Source organism: Amblyomma maculatum, chromosome 10 (genome assembly GCF_055883805.1).
Source record: "Amblyomma maculatum isolate TAMU_Amacu chromosome 10, ASM5588380v1, whole genome shotgun sequence".
NCBI classification, from domain to species: domain Eukaryota; kingdom Metazoa; phylum Arthropoda; class Arachnida; order Ixodida; family Ixodidae; genus Amblyomma; species Amblyomma maculatum.
Window position 1 is genome coordinate 69,656,464 of NC_139353.1, and position 17,688 is coordinate 69,674,151.

A 17,688-nucleotide genomic window follows, 5' to 3' on the forward strand; every position below is an offset into this window, starting at 1 on the left:
TAGCTGCGTGTTCTAAGGCACCCTGATCTAGCTTCAAAAAGTAGGGCACTGCCTCTTGAGTTATCAAAGAAATCTTCCATCCTGATCTGCATTTTCCACTTTCGGTATAATTCCACACTCTGTTTCTTTTCCATCGAATTTATCCAATTTTTACCTTCTGTGTTTTTCACCTGTTGCTTAATGCTCTTTATTTCTCCGCCCTTGTTACTAGCATACTTACTAGTTAGTTTCCTAGTTCTTTTCCTCCATTGTGAGTCAACGCTTTTTAGGTACAGGTATTTAAATACTTTAGCTGCCCATCTGTTACTGTCCAATTTCCTCAGGCGTTCCTCATATAATATTTTACTCTGAGCTTCCCGTACTTCGAAAGATGCCCAGCCCATATCTCCCTGTACCGCCTCATTTGTAGTTTTGCCGTATATACGCCCCGTGCGCCACCTATATAGGGGCCACTGAAAGCCGCCTAGCAGTAATTTAAAAATTTCTTCCGGGATAAGAACTTCCGCTGCTCATCCGTCGCTTCGAGAATTGTCCACATTCGCGGTGGCGATATTAATTTTTCAGCTCTGCCAATTTTTTTCAACGAAGGCCTGAAAATAAAATTAGGGTTCATCTTTGTGTAAACGCGAGAACGTTGATCATGCTGTAGCCATCTGGAATCATGCTATAGCCAATGAATGAAGCACATGCTTGGAGCACGTAGTATTTAATTGAATGAGTCTTAACTCAGGCTCATCATATCCATCTTTACTTTGTCCTCACGGCCTACGAATGGCTTTATATATTAGGCACCACGAAAATGTGCAACACTGCACTAAGTATATAAACTATTGCCGGTTTAAGCAGTGAGCAACATATTTTCTTTCCTTTACCTAAACGCGAGTGGTAGGGATCATCAGAAAATTCACGATGAAGCGCCGATATCCTATCAATCACTTTTAAATGGAAACATAAGACAGCAATGAGAAGCGCCTCTTTGCGCGAAGTGGAGTCAAAAACTGCGCTCTCGGTCTTATTGCTTTCTGAGCTGGAACGAGTAAATGTAAGCTCCGCAAATGTTGATAGCTTTCGAAGATTTATCCGAGCTAAATTATTGATGGAGGTGCCCCGTAGTGTGTGTCAGTGCATTTGCAATCGACTCTGTTTATGCAACGTTGCGAATTCCGTGAGAAAACGAGTTCATGAAGCTATGACTGCATAGAAATACACGGCTAGTTGACGACCTGGCCGGATCCCCCCCTATAGGATTCACTTATTAATTCTCCCACCAGTGGCATGGCCACCACTTTGCACTGGTGGTATATAAGCTCTTATTTGGACAGGGAACAAATCCATCTGTTTTGCACAGCAGTTTATTATAAGTCCACTATAATCAATTTTTTTTTATCACGTGAGGTGCATCCTATAGGCCCGTTTCAGCTTCTTGTTCCCTACCGCTGTTCGTACCGGTAGTTAAATATTTAGCTTAAAATTTTCGATGCGCGAGATCTCATTAAGCATAAATACAGGGCTGCGGATTTTCATACTAACTAGAAATAGAAGTACCACAGTATCCTGCCGGCGTACCTCTGGTTCCTAAAAACTATGCTTAGTTCGGCAGCTGACCAATGTAGCCGGAAAAGGTCACTTCGAATTCGATAAAGCCATGCACCGAGCAAATGCATCCTCAGAAAAACACTGTTCACTATCAGGATTTCCATTTCGACGTCAAATTCCTATATTATCTATACCATTTTTAGGCTTGTTCTCGAATTTTTCAATAATCGATTACCTTCTAGCGCAATTGACATGCCACAATTCACGGAGAGCAACCGCGCGTGTTCGTATCAAATCCTGATTAGCAAGCAAGTAGTTTCACCTATATGTTTGTATATTTATTATTTTGGAAACGCGGACACACTGATTCAGTTTTCTGTTTAGAGAAGATGGCTCATTTTTGATTAACACTAACGGTGCGCCTGGTTGTAATTGTGAGGAATCGAAAGTTGTGTTGCTGATGACCGTTCTCGCCATTGTCTCGTCCACAGCATGAAAGAGAGAGAGTAGAGTTCTGTCTCTGAAGATTTCGTAGGAAGTGAGAACAATGGCCTTTAAGCAATCGGGTTTGGTCACGGCCTGCAATTAGTGAGAGTTAAGGCTTCCGGGTGCTCCATCTGGATGGAAAAGGGGGCTGCCTGTCTTTGTCGCAGTGCGCCACGAGGTTCTGTATAAAGGTTCCCAGATTCAGCACTTAGCTGAGGTCCGCGGTCTTCATGAGAGCAAAGCTCTTCGTCGGAGGGTTTAAGATCGTACACTCATTGCCTTTCTTTGAATATACTAAGCTTCCTGAATGCTGGCGTTTGAAGGGTGTTTACCGCTTGATAGCAGTAAACGCTACACTGTAAAAACAAAAACACCTTTTTGGGCATTTGTCTGATTCAAAACACCCTTACACCCTGAGTCTAGGGTGTTGGTGCCATTTGAAATCACCTCTTGCATGCCAAAGGGGTGCTTTGGTTGGAGAATATGCCTTAGGGTGTTACGGGTAAGCAATATCACCTAATATGCTGGTGGTATATGGCTGCGTAACTTCGCAACCTTTTATACACAAGCGGCGCTGCTAATATAACCCAACACCTAAATAAAGCACCAAAAGTAACGCTAAAATTAAAATTACACACGAGTGCTTTCTAAAAATGAAACAGAAACTGAAACAAAATTTCACCGCCAGGAGGCCGCCGGTAGCTGCGAACGCTCTTTTCAAATTTCACAATATGGCCGTTAGCATTGTGGGGTGCGTTTCGACCACGTTTCGGCAAATGCTGAATGTGCTTCTTCGATTGTGTACCCTCGCGAAATGTGTTGCATTTCCCTTGCATATGTGTTACAGAAGTGTGTACGCTTGTGAAGTGCCTTCTACATGTGGTGTTTAACGCAAACGGGCATTTATCGTGTCGGCAAGTGTCCGGGCTTCTTTTTGCTTTGCTCAGGCCGAAGGACTGCTGCACCGCTTTGTTTGAGATGTTTGAAAGAAGAAGGCATGGACGATTTTTTTTTCTGCGTGACTAAGAGGTATATGCGCCGACTACATTGCACTCGCGCTGAAATCGCACTGGTTGGTTCGGTGCCGGTGATACGAAGGCGGACAGCGTACTTTGCGGCTGACGCAATCGTCTGTAAAGGTAAGCCTATTCTCACACATATTGCGCTTTGTGGGAACAGTGTCCTACCGGATTGCTGCATTCTGTGTCTTTTTGTTCCGGAACGCTCCAGAATGTGCTGAAATGAAAACGTGGGACACGCGCTTGTTTTCACCTGGCTGCCAAAATGACATCGCACATATGGTAGATGTCGCGGCGAGTTACGCAGGTTTGCGCCAAGAACATCAGTCTCAACTTTCTTGAACAGAAATAATGTATGTGCTACGTTTCCTCGCACTTTGTACGCGCAGGAGGTTCACGAAACGATTTTCCTTTCTTGACAGTTTGATACTTGCGCTCAGTTCGCAACGACTCGGTTTTGTTCTACCGTTTCCGTTCGTGCGGCAAGGTCACGTTGGCGTACTACCTTAATTCTCCTAGCACTCTCGACTCCCCCCTCCTCCCTTATCTCTTACACTTCGCGCTCGCTCTCCTGAAACCTCTTTCATTCTTCGTCGTCTTCTTTCACTGGGAGCGCTGCGACCCCCTCCCCCCACCTTTTTTTTATTTACTCGGAGCATAGGCGCGCACCGTCCTGCTACTCGGGGAGCGTCCTCCCGCAGCCCTTCTGTTTAAACTTTTTGTTCGAGGAGGCTATGTTCGTTCTCGGCGGCCGTTCAGCGCGGCACGCCTCTGCGCTCGTGCTCTCGGCATCGAAGTGCGCTGGTCGGCCGGCCTGGTTGCATAATAGTTTATTCCAAACTGCGTAAACTATATGCCGCTATCATCAGCCTATGTTAACTTCCCCGCGTCTGGATTTGCCTTTTTTAATCACAATGGGAGCATTTTTCATTTTACGGGGACCATATTTTACGGTTGCATGGAGTGTGAATTTGCATTTTTATGGCGTTTACTTTCGCTCTCGAAGAATCATTTAGGTACGTATTTTATTTTCAGCAAGACTTCAATTAAGGCACTTGTACACGTGCTAAGACAGCTGATGTGGTTCAAACCATCCAGTTTTCATTATTTTCGTGGTCACATTTCAACATAACTGTTTGACCGCATTACTTGATTTTTGTAGTGTCTTTAGACTAGAATAAATAGATATTCGATACTGATGCCTCAGCATTCAAGTAGAGGTCGACAGCTTGAATTCCGTGGCCAAATATTGTACCGGATGTTGCTATTACAGAGTTTGATTCTGACCAGATGTTTACTTTTTTTTTGTCTTTTGCTTAAATGTACATATGAAGCGGTTATCATAGCCTTAGTCGCATATGTTTACTTTCTTTGCTCATCACAGTGCGCATATTGCAGGCAAATTTGTGACTTACTGTTATTAAAAAATTTGTAATGTATGTGTTGAAAGCAGTTTACTGATTTAAAGGGCCCAGAAAACAATTTGACTTTCATATGCTAACGATCCATGTCTGTAGATTGTCTCTAAGAATTGAAGCCTACTTTTTAAAGCTGAGCGGGGACCCTTAGTTTAGAGATATATTACATATTTTATTGCCATTCAGCCGAGCGCCAAGTTGAGGGAAGGAGGATCATAATTTTTGCTTAGTTATTTTTTATATTAGACTTTCCTTAATATTGCTTGCAGTTTGGCGATGAGTGGCAAAATACTGATGGTTTTTGCTGTTTTCTAACCTTAGTAAATATTTGCATTTGCTGTTTGCTAATGCCAGTTTTTTTTTTTCTTTTCAGATATGTACAAAGGCATCAATGCCTTAGCTTTTGTACAGTGATTTTTAATATTCAGTTACTTGAAACATTGAGTAAAATGAATTCTTTATGGCTACCATTCACACAATCTTGCAGTTCTTACATGACTTCAACATGCTGATCAAGAAGGACGGCAAAGAGGCAGTTGAAATCGGCCTTAACAAGACACTTGTCTTGGTTTTGAAGGACACCATTCGTGCAAGAAAAAAGGACATTGCCCGGGTGCTCGAAGTATGTTCTGAGGGAATGCGTGAAAGAAGAAAGAAGCGTAAGTATTCAGCTGTTTCCTTCTGTTTGCTGCATGTGCTATCTAATTGGCAGTTTTTCGCTAAATGCCTACATTTTTGCCATTTTGCATTGTCTTATAGATATACTAAAAACATGGCTGAGCTTCAGAAATAATAATAAAACCATAACTAGCCTGTGCATTTCTTCATATGTAACAATTTTCGCATTAGCTAAATTTAAATTACCTATTGTTCTTCTACATTGTAATGGTGCAGCCCTTTCGAATCTGTTCAACTAGTAGCAGAGAATTAGGTGATACCTGATTCAAATCTTCACAAGCTTTGCTAATTTTTGCTGTCAGATGTGTGGCTTTCAGTTTGCGTGCCTCTACATGCTTTCAATTTTGTTTATTCGCCTTCCTAAATTAGACAATAAATTATCGCCTCAAAACTCGGCTGTCTCTTTTTACCTGCAAGGAGGTACACCATTGTTGTGTTGCTTATTTCTATTGTAGATGTACAGACAGTATGCATTCTGCAACTCTAAGCAAACATTGGGAACCAGCCAGGAGCTCTGGATGTTGTTTGTATCATTTGTAAGTTTTCTCTTTGTCATTTGAATATTCAGGAAGCCTACTTTAAACTGACATTATTGGCGAATTTTCTTTGTTTTTAAAATGGTTTACAGTCTAATTTGTAATATGTATTAGTGATTCATAATTCAAATAGAAATACTACACAAGTTTTCATCACAACTGTGAATTCTTTGCTGTGAAAGGATTATTTGCACTGTAAGTACAATCAAAAGCACTTTTAAGAGACTCCTGCCATCACATGCTTACCACGTCGTATTGCATACAAGAGTCACCTGATGAAGCACTGGTAATGTCAAGATTGGTGCAGTGTACCATTTGACTAAGCACTCTGCTGCAGTGCACCAGCAGTGCTTTATCAGATGGCTCTTGCAGGCAGCTTGGTGGGGTTTAGCATTTGCTGGAAAGGGGTCTCTCAACCTGTTCATGCATGCTAGTACCTAACATGTTCCTAATGTCTGGAATATATAATCTGAGACTGCTTCAAAAGAAATATTTTCCACATTGTCTTATCCTACAGGCTTCTGAAGGTGGGTATTGCAGTTTAATAGTTGTTTTATGTAATTTTCTAGCCAAGTTTGAAATGATGTAATAATTTTAATTCTTCGGAGATTAGGTTTACCACATTGGTTGGGAGAAAATACTGCTGTGTTTCAAGGTTCATGCTGTATAAATATAATGCGTTCAACTACAGATGCTAACATTTCATGCATTAACCATGTGGCACTGTCGTAGACATTCTCATTTATAGTAAACATTCTCAATAAATCCAAATTGTTATTTTTGCATTTCAAGTTAGTCAACATATTTTTAGTATTCGAACCTTTAGTATTTCAAAGTGCTCAGACTGCCTGCCGCTATAACGATTACAACTTCTTGAACACTTGAGCTTCCTGCCGCCTCTTGAGGCTCACCACTGATATTCTGGATGTTTATGCATACAATGTGCTATGCGTGGAAAATGTTTTAACATGCCATGCTTCAGTGTTGACATTTTTTAGAGCTTCTGCAGTTTGGTTGTTTGCTAATGCTCTGCTGTTGCACTAGTAATTGTCGCTCAACTCAAAGCTCCAGTGTACACTTTCAATGAATAATGTGTGATGAAGTTTCAGAACTGCCACATAGAGCAGCGAGAACACTTTTTCGTTGTTACTAAACCTTAAATGTAAACACTTCAGGAAGCATTGCGATGACCTAGGGCTTGGCTGGTTCATACTTAGCACAAGAAGACGTGCAAAAGTTCAGAAATGCATTATGTGTTATGTATTACATGCACTTTGTTTTTTTTTTTGTAGTGTCTCATTACTAAGTATGCTCTTTCCATGTTTTTTTTTTTGTTTGGTTCTGCAGTATCTACTTGGCCAGTGCAGGGTATGCTGTAGGCCTTGTGTGAAGCCTTCAATTGAGCCAGCTGTTAATATTTTAGTAGTAAACACCGTGCTCCAGTGGTGTTTATTGTTTATTTACATTTTTAACTATCATAATAAGCATTCCAGTTCATGTGAAATGAAAACTTCGTGGGCCAGCATTGAAGTTTTCTAACCCAGGTGCTTTTGATGAGTGTAGCCATTTTTGTTTGATAAAATAGCTTGCATAATCCAAAAATTACCATGCAACAGCATGCTGCATGAATAAAAATGGGTTGACCTTATGTGCTCTCATTTATGACTTGATCAGACTGCTGGCTTTGTGCCTCCTGAACCAACCATAACAGTGTACTCTGCATTGTGAATTGTGAGATAACCACCAGTGGTTTCCGATAGGGCCCTTTTCCAGCACACTGCTGTACACTAAAGGGGCGTTGGCGTATTCTAAATATAGAGTAGAAAATATGTTGAATTTGCTTTTTGCCAGGTGCAGTGCATATTTATACAGCTGCTCTGTTATGCACTTCTTTCACAATTTTATCAAGGAACAGAAAGAAAAGCCTGCCACGCCGTACGTCGGATATACTGGGAGCAGCATCAAAGAAGCTGAAGAGCATTTCCCCTTCATTCAGCAGCGGAAGCTTCTTCGAGTCATCGACTCTACTTAGGGTATTGTTCCAATAATGGGTCGATTTTGGCTGTTCAATCTGACGTATGACAAGGGGTCCGACAATTTGTGCTGCTTTATAGAGCACCTCTTTTTGGGCGTCTGCGTGTCGAAGCCAAGATGCGCTGCACGACGCTTTATTGCATCGCTTAAGGCCGAATTTTATGCAAGCGCACGCGTTGACACTGACAAAGCGTAGGATTAATATTGTGTACTGCGATTATTGTTGCATGCGACTAAACGTTTTTTTGTTGTTTTTTCAGAAATATCACCATGCTGTTGTGTTCATTGTTCGGGTCTGTTTTTGAAAAAAAAATTGTATACTTTGTTGTCTGCATTTGTTGGAACTGTTTTGCTTCTTTCATTTTTTTAGGTATTTACATACATACCATGTATGTTTTTGCCCGTCTGCTAGGCTCTCGGTGGAGAGTGGCAGTATTGTTAAATAAATGAGGTTCCATAGCGCGCATCAATGAAGAAACAGAACACAAGTGCCCCCCTGCCCCCCCCCCCCCCCCCTCCACCAGCACCCGCTAGCCCGAACCCTGACCCTTCTATGCCGAATAAAAGACTTCCAGTTTCCTTCTGTGTGACATTTTTTTGTAACATGCTCTGTGAATTTGAAAAAACAATCATACTGGCATGGGCCATTCTAGATGTCAAAATAATGGCATGCAGCATCTTTTTACATGCTCATTTGGCATTACAGGTGGCTAAAAGGAATACCATTAAGCTTGATCGCAAATGTGCACATAGGAAAAGCATTAAGGAACATGTAGTGGCAAAAGTAATTCCTAATTAGGGAATGAAATATATGGACGTTATCCGCACTGATTTTTATAAAGGGGTGTAAGGGTGCAATGCCACTGCTTCCACCCTGCAATAGGGTGCAAAGGTGATGAAAACACCCCAGTGCATTGGCCCCATAGAAGGGTGTTATGACCAACCAAAAACAAAAACACCTTATTAGGTGTTTTCGCATGTCTATAACTAACACTCATGCACCCTTGAAAAAAAGTGGCTTCAGAGTGCCAGTAAACCCTCAAAGATGGTGCTTCGGTTGGTCATAACACCCTTCTATGGGGCCAATGCACTGGGGTGTTTTCATCACCTATACACCCTATTGCAGGGTGGAAGCAGGGGCATTGCACCCTTACACCCCTTTATAAAAATCAGTGCGGATAACGTCCACATATTTCATTCCCTAATTAGGAATTACTTTTGCCACTACATGTTCCTTAATGCTTTTCCTATGTGCACATTTGCGATCAAGCTTAATGGTATTCCTTTTAACCACCTGTAATGCCAAATGAGCATGTAAAAAGATGCTGCATGCCATTATTTTGACATCTAGAATGGCCCATGCCAGTATGATTGTTTTTTCAAATTCACAGAGCATGTTACAAAAAAATGTCACACAGAAGGAAACTGGAAGTCTTTTATTCGGCATAGAAGGGTCAGGGTTCGGGCTAGCGGGTGCTGGTGGAGGGGGGGGGGGGGGGGCAGGGGGGCACTTGTGTTCTGTTTCTTCATTGATGCGCGCTATGGAACCTCATTTATTTAACAATACTGCCACTCTCCACCGAGAGCCTAGCAGACGGGCAAAAACATACATGGTATGTATGTAAATACCTAAAAAAATGAAAGAAGCAAAACAGTTCCAGCAAATGCAGACAACAAAGTATACAATTTTTTTTTCAAAAACAGACCCGAACAATGAACACAACAGCATGGTGATATTTCTGAAAAAACAACAAAAAAACGTTTAGTCGTATGCAACAATAATCGCAGTACACAATATTAATCCTATGCTTTGTCAGTGTCAACGCGTGCGCTTGCATAAAATTCGGCCTTAAGCAATGCAATAAAGCGTCGTGCAGCGCATCTTGGCTTCGACACGCAGACGCCCAAAAAGAGGTGCTCTATAAAGCAGCACAAATTGTCGGACCCCTTGTCATACGTCAGATTGAACAGCCAAAATCGACCCATTATTGGAACAATACCCTAAGTAGAGTCGATGACTCGAAGAAGCTTCCGCTGCTGAATGAAGGGGAAATGCTCTTCAGCTTCTTTGATGCTGCTCCCAGTATATCCGACGTACGGCGTGGCAGGCTTTTCTTTCTGTTCCTTGATAAAATTGTGAAAGAAGTGCATAACAGAGGAGCTGTATAAATATGCACTGCACCTGGCAAAAAGCAAATTCAACATATTTTCTACTCTATATTTAGAATACGCCAACGCGCCTTTAGTGTACAGCAGTGTGCTGGAAAAGGGCCCTATCGGAAACCACTGGTGGTTATCTCACAATTCACAATGCAGAGTACACTGTTATGGTTGGTTCAGGAGGCACAAAGCCAGCAGTCTGATCAAGTCATAAATGAGAGCACATAAGGTCAACCCATTTTTATTCATGCAGCATGCTGTTGCATGGTAATTTTTGGATTATGCAAGCTATTTTATCAAACAAAAATGGCTACATTCATCAAAAGCACCTGGGTTAGAAAACTTCAATGCTGGCCCACGAAGTTTTCATTTCACATGAACTGGAATGCTTATTATGATAGTTAAAAATGTAAATAAACAATAAACACCACTGGAGCACGGTGTTTACTACTAAAATATTAACAGCTGGCTCAATTGAAGGCTTCACACAAGGCCTACATCATACCCTGCACTGGCCAAGTAGATACTGCAGAACCAAACAAAAAAAAACATGGAAAGAGCATACTTAGTAATGAGACACTACAAAACAAAAAACAAAGTGCATGTAATACATAACACATAATGCATTTCTGAACTTTTGCACGTCTTCTTGTGCTAAGTATGAACCAGCCAAGCCCTAGGTCATCGCAATGCTTCCTGAAGTGTTTACATTTAACGTTTAGTAACAAGGAAAAAGTGTTCTCGCTGCTCTATGTGGCAGTGCTGAAACTTCATCACACATTATTCATTGAAAGTGTACACTGGAGCTTTGAGTTGAGCGACAATTACTAGTGCAACAGCAGAGCATTACCAAACAACCAAACTGCAGAAGCTCTAAAAAATGTCAACACTGAAGCATGGCATGTTAAAACATTTTCCACGCATAGCACATTGTATGCATAAACATCCAGAATATCAGTGGTGAGCCTCAAGAGGCGGCAGGAAGCTCAAGTGTTCAAGAAGTTGTAATCGTTATAGCGGCAGGCAGTCTGAGCACTTTGAAATACTAAAGGTTCGAATACTAAAAATATGTTGACTAACTTGAAATGCAAAAATAACAATTTGGATTTATTGAGAATGTTTACTATAAATGAGAATGTCTACGACAGTGCCACATGGTTAATGCATGAAATGTTAGCATCTGTAGTTGAACGCATTATATTTATACAGCATGAACCTTGAAACACAGCAGTATTTTCTCCCAACCAATGTGGTAAACCTAATCTCCGAAGAATTAAAATTATTACATCATTTCAAACTTGGCTAGAAAATTACATAAAACAACTATTAAACTGCAATACCCACCTTCAGAAGCCTGTAGGATAAGACAATGTGGAAAATATTTCTTTTGAAGCAGTCTCAGATTATATATTCCAGACATTAGGAACATGTTAGGTACTAGCATGCATGAGCAGGTTGAGAGACCCCTTTCCAGCAAATGCTAAACCCCACCAAGCTGCCTGCAAGAGCCATCTGATAAAGCACTGCTGGTGCACTGCAGCAGAGTGCTTAGTCAAATGGTACACTGCACCAATCTTGACATTACCAGTGCTTCATCAGGTGACTCTTGTATGCAATACGACGTGGTAAGCATGTGGTGGCAGGAGCCTCTTAAAAGTGCTTTTGATTGTACTTACAGTGCAAATAATCCTTTCACAGCAAAGAATTCACAGTTGTGATGAAAACTTGTGTAGTATTTCTATTTGAATTATGAATCACTAATACATATTACAAATTAGACTGTAAACCATTTTAGAAACAAAGAAAATTCGCCAATAATGTCAGTTTAAAGTAGGCTTCCTGAATATTCAAATGACAAAGAGAAAACTTACAAATGATACAAACAACATCCAGAGCTCCTGGCTGGTTCCCAATGTTTGCTTAGAGTTGCAGAATGCATACTGTCTGTACATCTACAATAGAAATAAGCAACACAACAATGGTGTACCTCCTTGCAGGTAAAAAGAGACAGCCGAGTTTTGAGGCGATAATTTATTGTCTAATTTAGGAAGGCGAATAAACAAAATTGAAAGCATGTAGAGGCACGCAAACTGAAAGCCACACATCTGACAGCAAAAATTAGCAAAGCTTGTGAAGATTTGAATCAGGTATCACCTAATTCTCTGCTACTAGTTGAACAGATTCGAAAGGGCTGCACCATTACAATGTAGAAGAACAATAGGTAATTTAAATTTAGCTAATGCGAAAATTGTTACATATGAAGAAATGCACAGGCTAGTTATGGTTTTATTATTATTTCTGAAGCTCAGCCATGTTTTTAGTATATCTATAAGACAATGCAAAATGGCAAAAATGTAGGCATTTAGCGAAAAACTGCCAATTAGATAGCACATGCAGCAAACAGAAGGAAACAGCTGAATACTTACGCTTCTTTCTTCTTTCACGCATTCCCTCAGAACATACTTCGAGCACCCGGGCAATGTCCTTTTTTCTTGCACGAATGGTGTCCTTCAAAACCAAGACAAGTGTCTTGTTAAGGCCGATTTCAACTGCCTCTTTGCCGTCCTTCTTGATCAGCATGTTGAAGTCATGTAAGAACTGCAAGATTGTGTGAATGGTAGCCATAAAGAATTCATTTTACTCAATGTTTCAAGTAACTGAATATTAAAAATCACTGTACAAAAGCTAAGGCATTGATGCCTTTGTACATATCTGAAAAGAAAAAAAAAACTGGCATTAGCAAACAGCAAATGCAAATATTTACTAAGGTTAGAAAACAGCAAAAACCATCAGTATTTTGCCACTCATCGCCAAACTGCAAGCAATATTAAGGAAAGTCTAATATAAAAAATAACTAAGCAAAAATTATGATCCTCCTTCCCTCAACTTGGCGCTCGGCTGAATGGCAATAAAATATGTAATATATCTCTAAACTAAGGGTCCCCGCTCAGCTTTAAAAAGTAGGCTTCAATTCTTAGAGACAATCTACAGACATGGATCGTTAGCATATGAAAGTCAAATTGTTTTCTGGGCCCTTTAAATCAGTAAACTGCTTTCAACACATACATTACAAATTTTTTAATAACAGTAAGTCACAAATTTGCCTGCAATATGCGCACTGTGATGAGCAAAGAAGGTAAACATATGCGACTAAGGCTATGATAACCGCTTCATATGTACATTTAAGCAAAAGACAAAAAAAAAGTAAACATCTGGTCAGAATCAAACTCTGTAATAGCAACATCCGGTACAATATTTGGCCACGGAATTCAAGCTGTCGACCTCTACTTGAATGCTGAGGCATCAGTATCGAATATCTATTTATTCTAGTCTAAAGACACTACAAAAATCAAGTAATGCGGTCAAACAGTTATGTTGAAATGTGACCACGAAAATAATGAAAACTGGATGGTTTGAACCACATCAGCTGTCTTAGCACGTGTACAAGTGCCTTAATTGAAGTCTTGCTGAAAATAAAATACGTACCTAAATGATTCTTCGAGAGCGAAAGTAAACGCCATAAAAATGCAAATTCACACTCCATGCAACCGTAAAATATGGTCCCCGTAAAATGCTCCCATTGTGATTAAAAAAGGCAAATCCAGACGCGGGGAAGTTAACATAGGCTGATGATAGCGGCATATAGTTTACGCAGTTTGGAATAAACTATTATGCAACCAGGCCGGCCGACCAGCGCACTTCGATGCCGAGAGCACGAGCGCAGAGGCGTGCCGCGCTGAACGGCCGCCGAGAACGAACATAGCCTCCTCGAACAAAAAGTTTAAACAGAAGGGCTGCGGGAGGACGCTCCCCGAGTAGCAGGACGGTGCGCGCCTATGCTCCGAGTAAATAAAAAAAAGGTGGGGGGGGGGGTCGCAGCGCTCCCAGTGAAAGAAGACGACGAAGCATGAAAGAGGTTTCAGGAGAGCGAGCGCGAAGTGCAAGAGATAAGGGAGGAGGGGGGAGGGGGGAGTCGAGAGTGCTAGGAGAATTAAGGTAGTAGGCCAACATGACCTTGCCGCACGAACGGAAACGGTAGAACAAAACCGAGTCGTTGCGAACTGAGCGCAAGTATCAAACTGTCAAGAAAGGAAAATCGTTTCGTGAACCTCCTGCGCGTACAAAGTGCGAGGAAACGTAGCACATACATTATTTCTGTTCAAGAAAGTTGAGACTGATGTTCTTGGCGCAAACCTGCGTAACTCGCCGCGACATCTACCACATGTGCGATGTCATTTTGGCAGCCAGGTGAAAACAAGCGCGTGTCCCACGTTTTCATTTCAGCACATTCTGGAGCGTTCCGGAACAAAAAGACACAGAATGCAGCAATCCGGTAGGACACTGTTCCCACAAAGCGCAATATGCGTGAGAATAGGCTTACCTTTACAGACGATTGCGTCAGCCGCAAAGTACGCTGTCCGCCTTCGTATCACCGGCACCGAACCAACCAGTGCGATTTCAGCGCCAGTGCAATGTAGTCGGCGCATATACCTCTTAGTCACGCAGAAAAAAAAAATCGTCCATGCCTTCTTCTTTCAAACATTTCAAACAAAGCGGTGCAGCAGTCCTTCGGCCTGAGCAAAGCAAAAAGAAGCCCGGACACTTGCCGACACGATAAATGCCCGTTTGCGTTAAACACCACATGTAGAAGGCACTTCACAAGCGTACACACATCTGTAACACATATGCAAGGGAAATGCAACACATTTCGCGAGGGTACACAATCGAAGAAGCACATTCAGCATTTGCCGAAACGTGGTCGAAACGCACCCCACAATGCTAACGGCCATATTGTGAAATTTGAAAAGAGCGTTCGCAGCTACCGGCGGCCTCCTGGCGGTGAAATTTTGTTTCAGTTTCTGTTTCATTTTTAGAAAGCACTCGTGTGTAATTTTAATTTTAGCGCTACTTTTGGTGCTTTATTTAGGTGTTGGATTATATTAGCAGCGCCGCTTGTGTATAAAAGGTTGCGAAGTTACGCAGCCATATACCACCAGCATATTAGGTGATATTGCTTACCCGTAACACCCTAAGGCATATTCTCCAACCAAAGCACCCCTTTGGCATGCAAGAGGTGATTTCAAATGGCACCAACACCCTAGACTCAGGGTGTAAGGGTGTTTTGAATCAGACAAATGCCCAAAAAGGTGTTTTTGTTTTTACAGTGTAGGGCACCAGGCTCAAAGGAGATTCTCATCACGTTGACATTTATACTCAAACCTGTGTTTTTGAAATGACATTATGTTCGTACCTCATTATGAAGATTCCTGCTTCCCATTGACAGGAGTAATTTAACGAGTTTCACTGGATGCGACAAATATCGTCGCGAGTAATAGATAACAGAGCCACGTTAAGCCTGACTACAAGAAAACGTTAAGCATTGGCTTGAGGTAAAATTGTGTAGGGCAGACTGAAAATGTATTTTGTTCGAGGCGCACGAACGTCATAGCAATCAAATTGCAATTGTCCACTGAGAACACAGCGGATTTATGGGTTAATTCAACCTTGTGTCGTAGGTGCTGTAAAAAACAAGCTTTTATTAAATTTCTATAGGCTTTTTCTCGGTTTCCGTCGTTGCTGTTGAACTATCGGACAAGGCGGAAACAGATTGTTCCTTGATTGCCGGTCTTTACCCTCAGCTTCAGAAACATGTGACCTTTTAGACTTCGAGTATATAACACAGCGCTCATAATCTCTCTAGCTTTTGCTAAGCTTTGTCAACGGCAGAAATTTCAGCAGCTGCTATTAGAAATCTCAAGCCAATATCGGCAATAGTCTTACCATACATTCCTCACATTATGTTATTTATTTTACACAGGAACTGGAGCACGACTGCTCTTCGTCCAGTTCGGCGGCTAGTAAAAAATACACGTAATAGCGAAGGGATGTCGTAAGCTGTTTCCGCGGGTAATAAGTACCTCTCTTTTTGGATCTCTTCAGAACACCAAAACAACATCCAGGCCTAAATGTAATTTCAACATAACGAGAGAGCAAGAGCAGTTTTATATACTGCGCAGTAGCGGACAACAGAACTAAGCCTATTTTATATGTTTTTTAAAAAATAATATCTCAACTACGAAAACAACTGAAACGAGGGCAGGTGCAAATATAGAAGAGAACAAGTGGGTCTTGAACCAGTTGTATAATACTTTAGTCCACCTACGACTTTTTACCGTTCATGGCTACACCCGGGACGGAAAGGCTCTAAATTAATTGTGGGTCTATACAATATATAGTCGTCTTCAACACACTGAGTTCTGCGTCTGTTGCAAAAGAGCGTTTTGTTTTCTTTTTTTTTTTACCCTGGCTTCCGGATTACTTCATATTTTAGGTCGGAGTCGAAATTCACCTTCTATTTTACAGAACATACCAATGTGCTAATAAAATCTTATTCTTATTAATAAAAGTCATTCTTATTCTCAGCTTCCAGCTGATTTCCTAGGGTCTCCTATAAAGCTAACGTGTGTTTCAAAGCGTCACTAAATTTAACGTTGACCTTCAGCGTTGTTGTAACGCTGGTTTAGAAAGGAATCATGCATGTTCGTATTTACTCTGAGCGCAGTGGAACCCTATTTTCTAGCTAAACGAAGCCTACATAGCGTAATCGACACCACATTTCTTGTGAACGCTAACCATTAATATTCAAGCAGCTCTTCTTGCTTAGTCCGCCTTTGAACACGATTTTTCGGGTGTGTTCTGTAGAGCAGCAACATGCCATCCAAGGTAAGGCGCAGCAATGGACTGCACAACTCACAGTGCATTTAGTGGAACTTGAAGATGCTCTTAATACCACTTTTTGCATCAGCATTAAGAGATACACAATTCCAGCAAATCAACGACACTGAAGTTCTTTTCTCGCCCTAGGCAAATGAAGTACTCAAGACGAGAGTGATCATTGAAATCATTTGAATTGTGTTCTTACTGCGTCGTAATATTCTCTGGTACAATCACTTCAGTATTCATCTGAGCCAGGTCGTTATGTTTAATGAAAGAAGGAAGGCTATGGGGCGTCACATATTATGCTCCAAACAATTCTCTTTGCTAATTATGTTGGCCACAGAAAGAGAAAATTTGCAATCGCTAGTCTGAAACAAGGCTGACTTTTTTCAGTCAGGCCTTGAAGGTGATAATAATGCATAGTCCTGTTTTACGCTTGAACTTCGTTTGCACGGCTAATCATCAAATAATTGCGAGAAAATACTTAGACCTTAAAATGATATTTCGATTGCCCCTTTACTGAGGTAAATTTGCTTTTCTTAACCGTATAAAAATCAGCGCTGATTATGGAAGCGATGACGCTCTGTTCAGTTCAATTATTGTAAAGTTTATGAACGGAGTAGTTAGAGAAGTTATATTTCTCGAACTTAGCATTTAGCAAATAATTATTGATGACGTGACTAAATAAATTGTAGTGATGAAGACAAATAAGAAAACACAGGAGAGGTGGAAGAAGCGGACGCCTAATTGCAGCAAGAAATTACCAAAACATGTCGACTGCATATGATATCCTGCAACATTCGCGTGATCATAATCCGTATTTTCTGCCTAAAGAAGAATCCTTTGAGGTTTGATTAGAGGTAATAGCTTACGCCGCTTCACTTATTTTTAAACGTGTCATAAAACGTTTTGAATTGACAGCGGTTGGCAACTGCTATTTATGCGGTTATTGGCAATCGCTTTGCTTATAACGCGCAGAGCCGAATATGATTGACAGCTGCACATTTTAAAATAAGCACAACCGCCCCTATTCCATTTTGTTTCGTTGTGCTTGACGAAAACAAGAAAGAGCACTCTTAAGAACAGACAGCAAATTATCCATAC

At 41.1% G+C, this 17,688-nt stretch overlaps 2 long non-coding RNA genes across 2 annotated transcripts; one reads left to right on the plus strand and one right to left on the minus strand.

Moving 5' to 3' along the window:
- Positions 1-2,771: 2,771 nt before the first annotated feature.
- On the plus strand, positions 2,772-5,726 carry LOC146176758 (uncharacterized). The gene is made up of 3 exons (XR_014701207.1): positions 2,772-3,161; positions 4,947-5,118; positions 5,593-5,726. It is a non-coding gene; the product is annotated as an uncharacterized LOC146176758 (long non-coding RNA).
- Positions 5,727-11,685: 5,959 nt separating this feature from the next.
- On the minus strand, positions 11,686-14,475 carry LOC146176759 (uncharacterized). The gene is made up of 3 exons (XR_014701208.1): positions 14,249-14,475; positions 12,294-12,465; positions 11,686-11,819 (listed from the first exon to the last, which is right to left on the minus strand). It is a non-coding gene; the product is annotated as an uncharacterized LOC146176759 (long non-coding RNA).
- Positions 14,476-17,688: the final 3,213 nt, after the last annotated feature.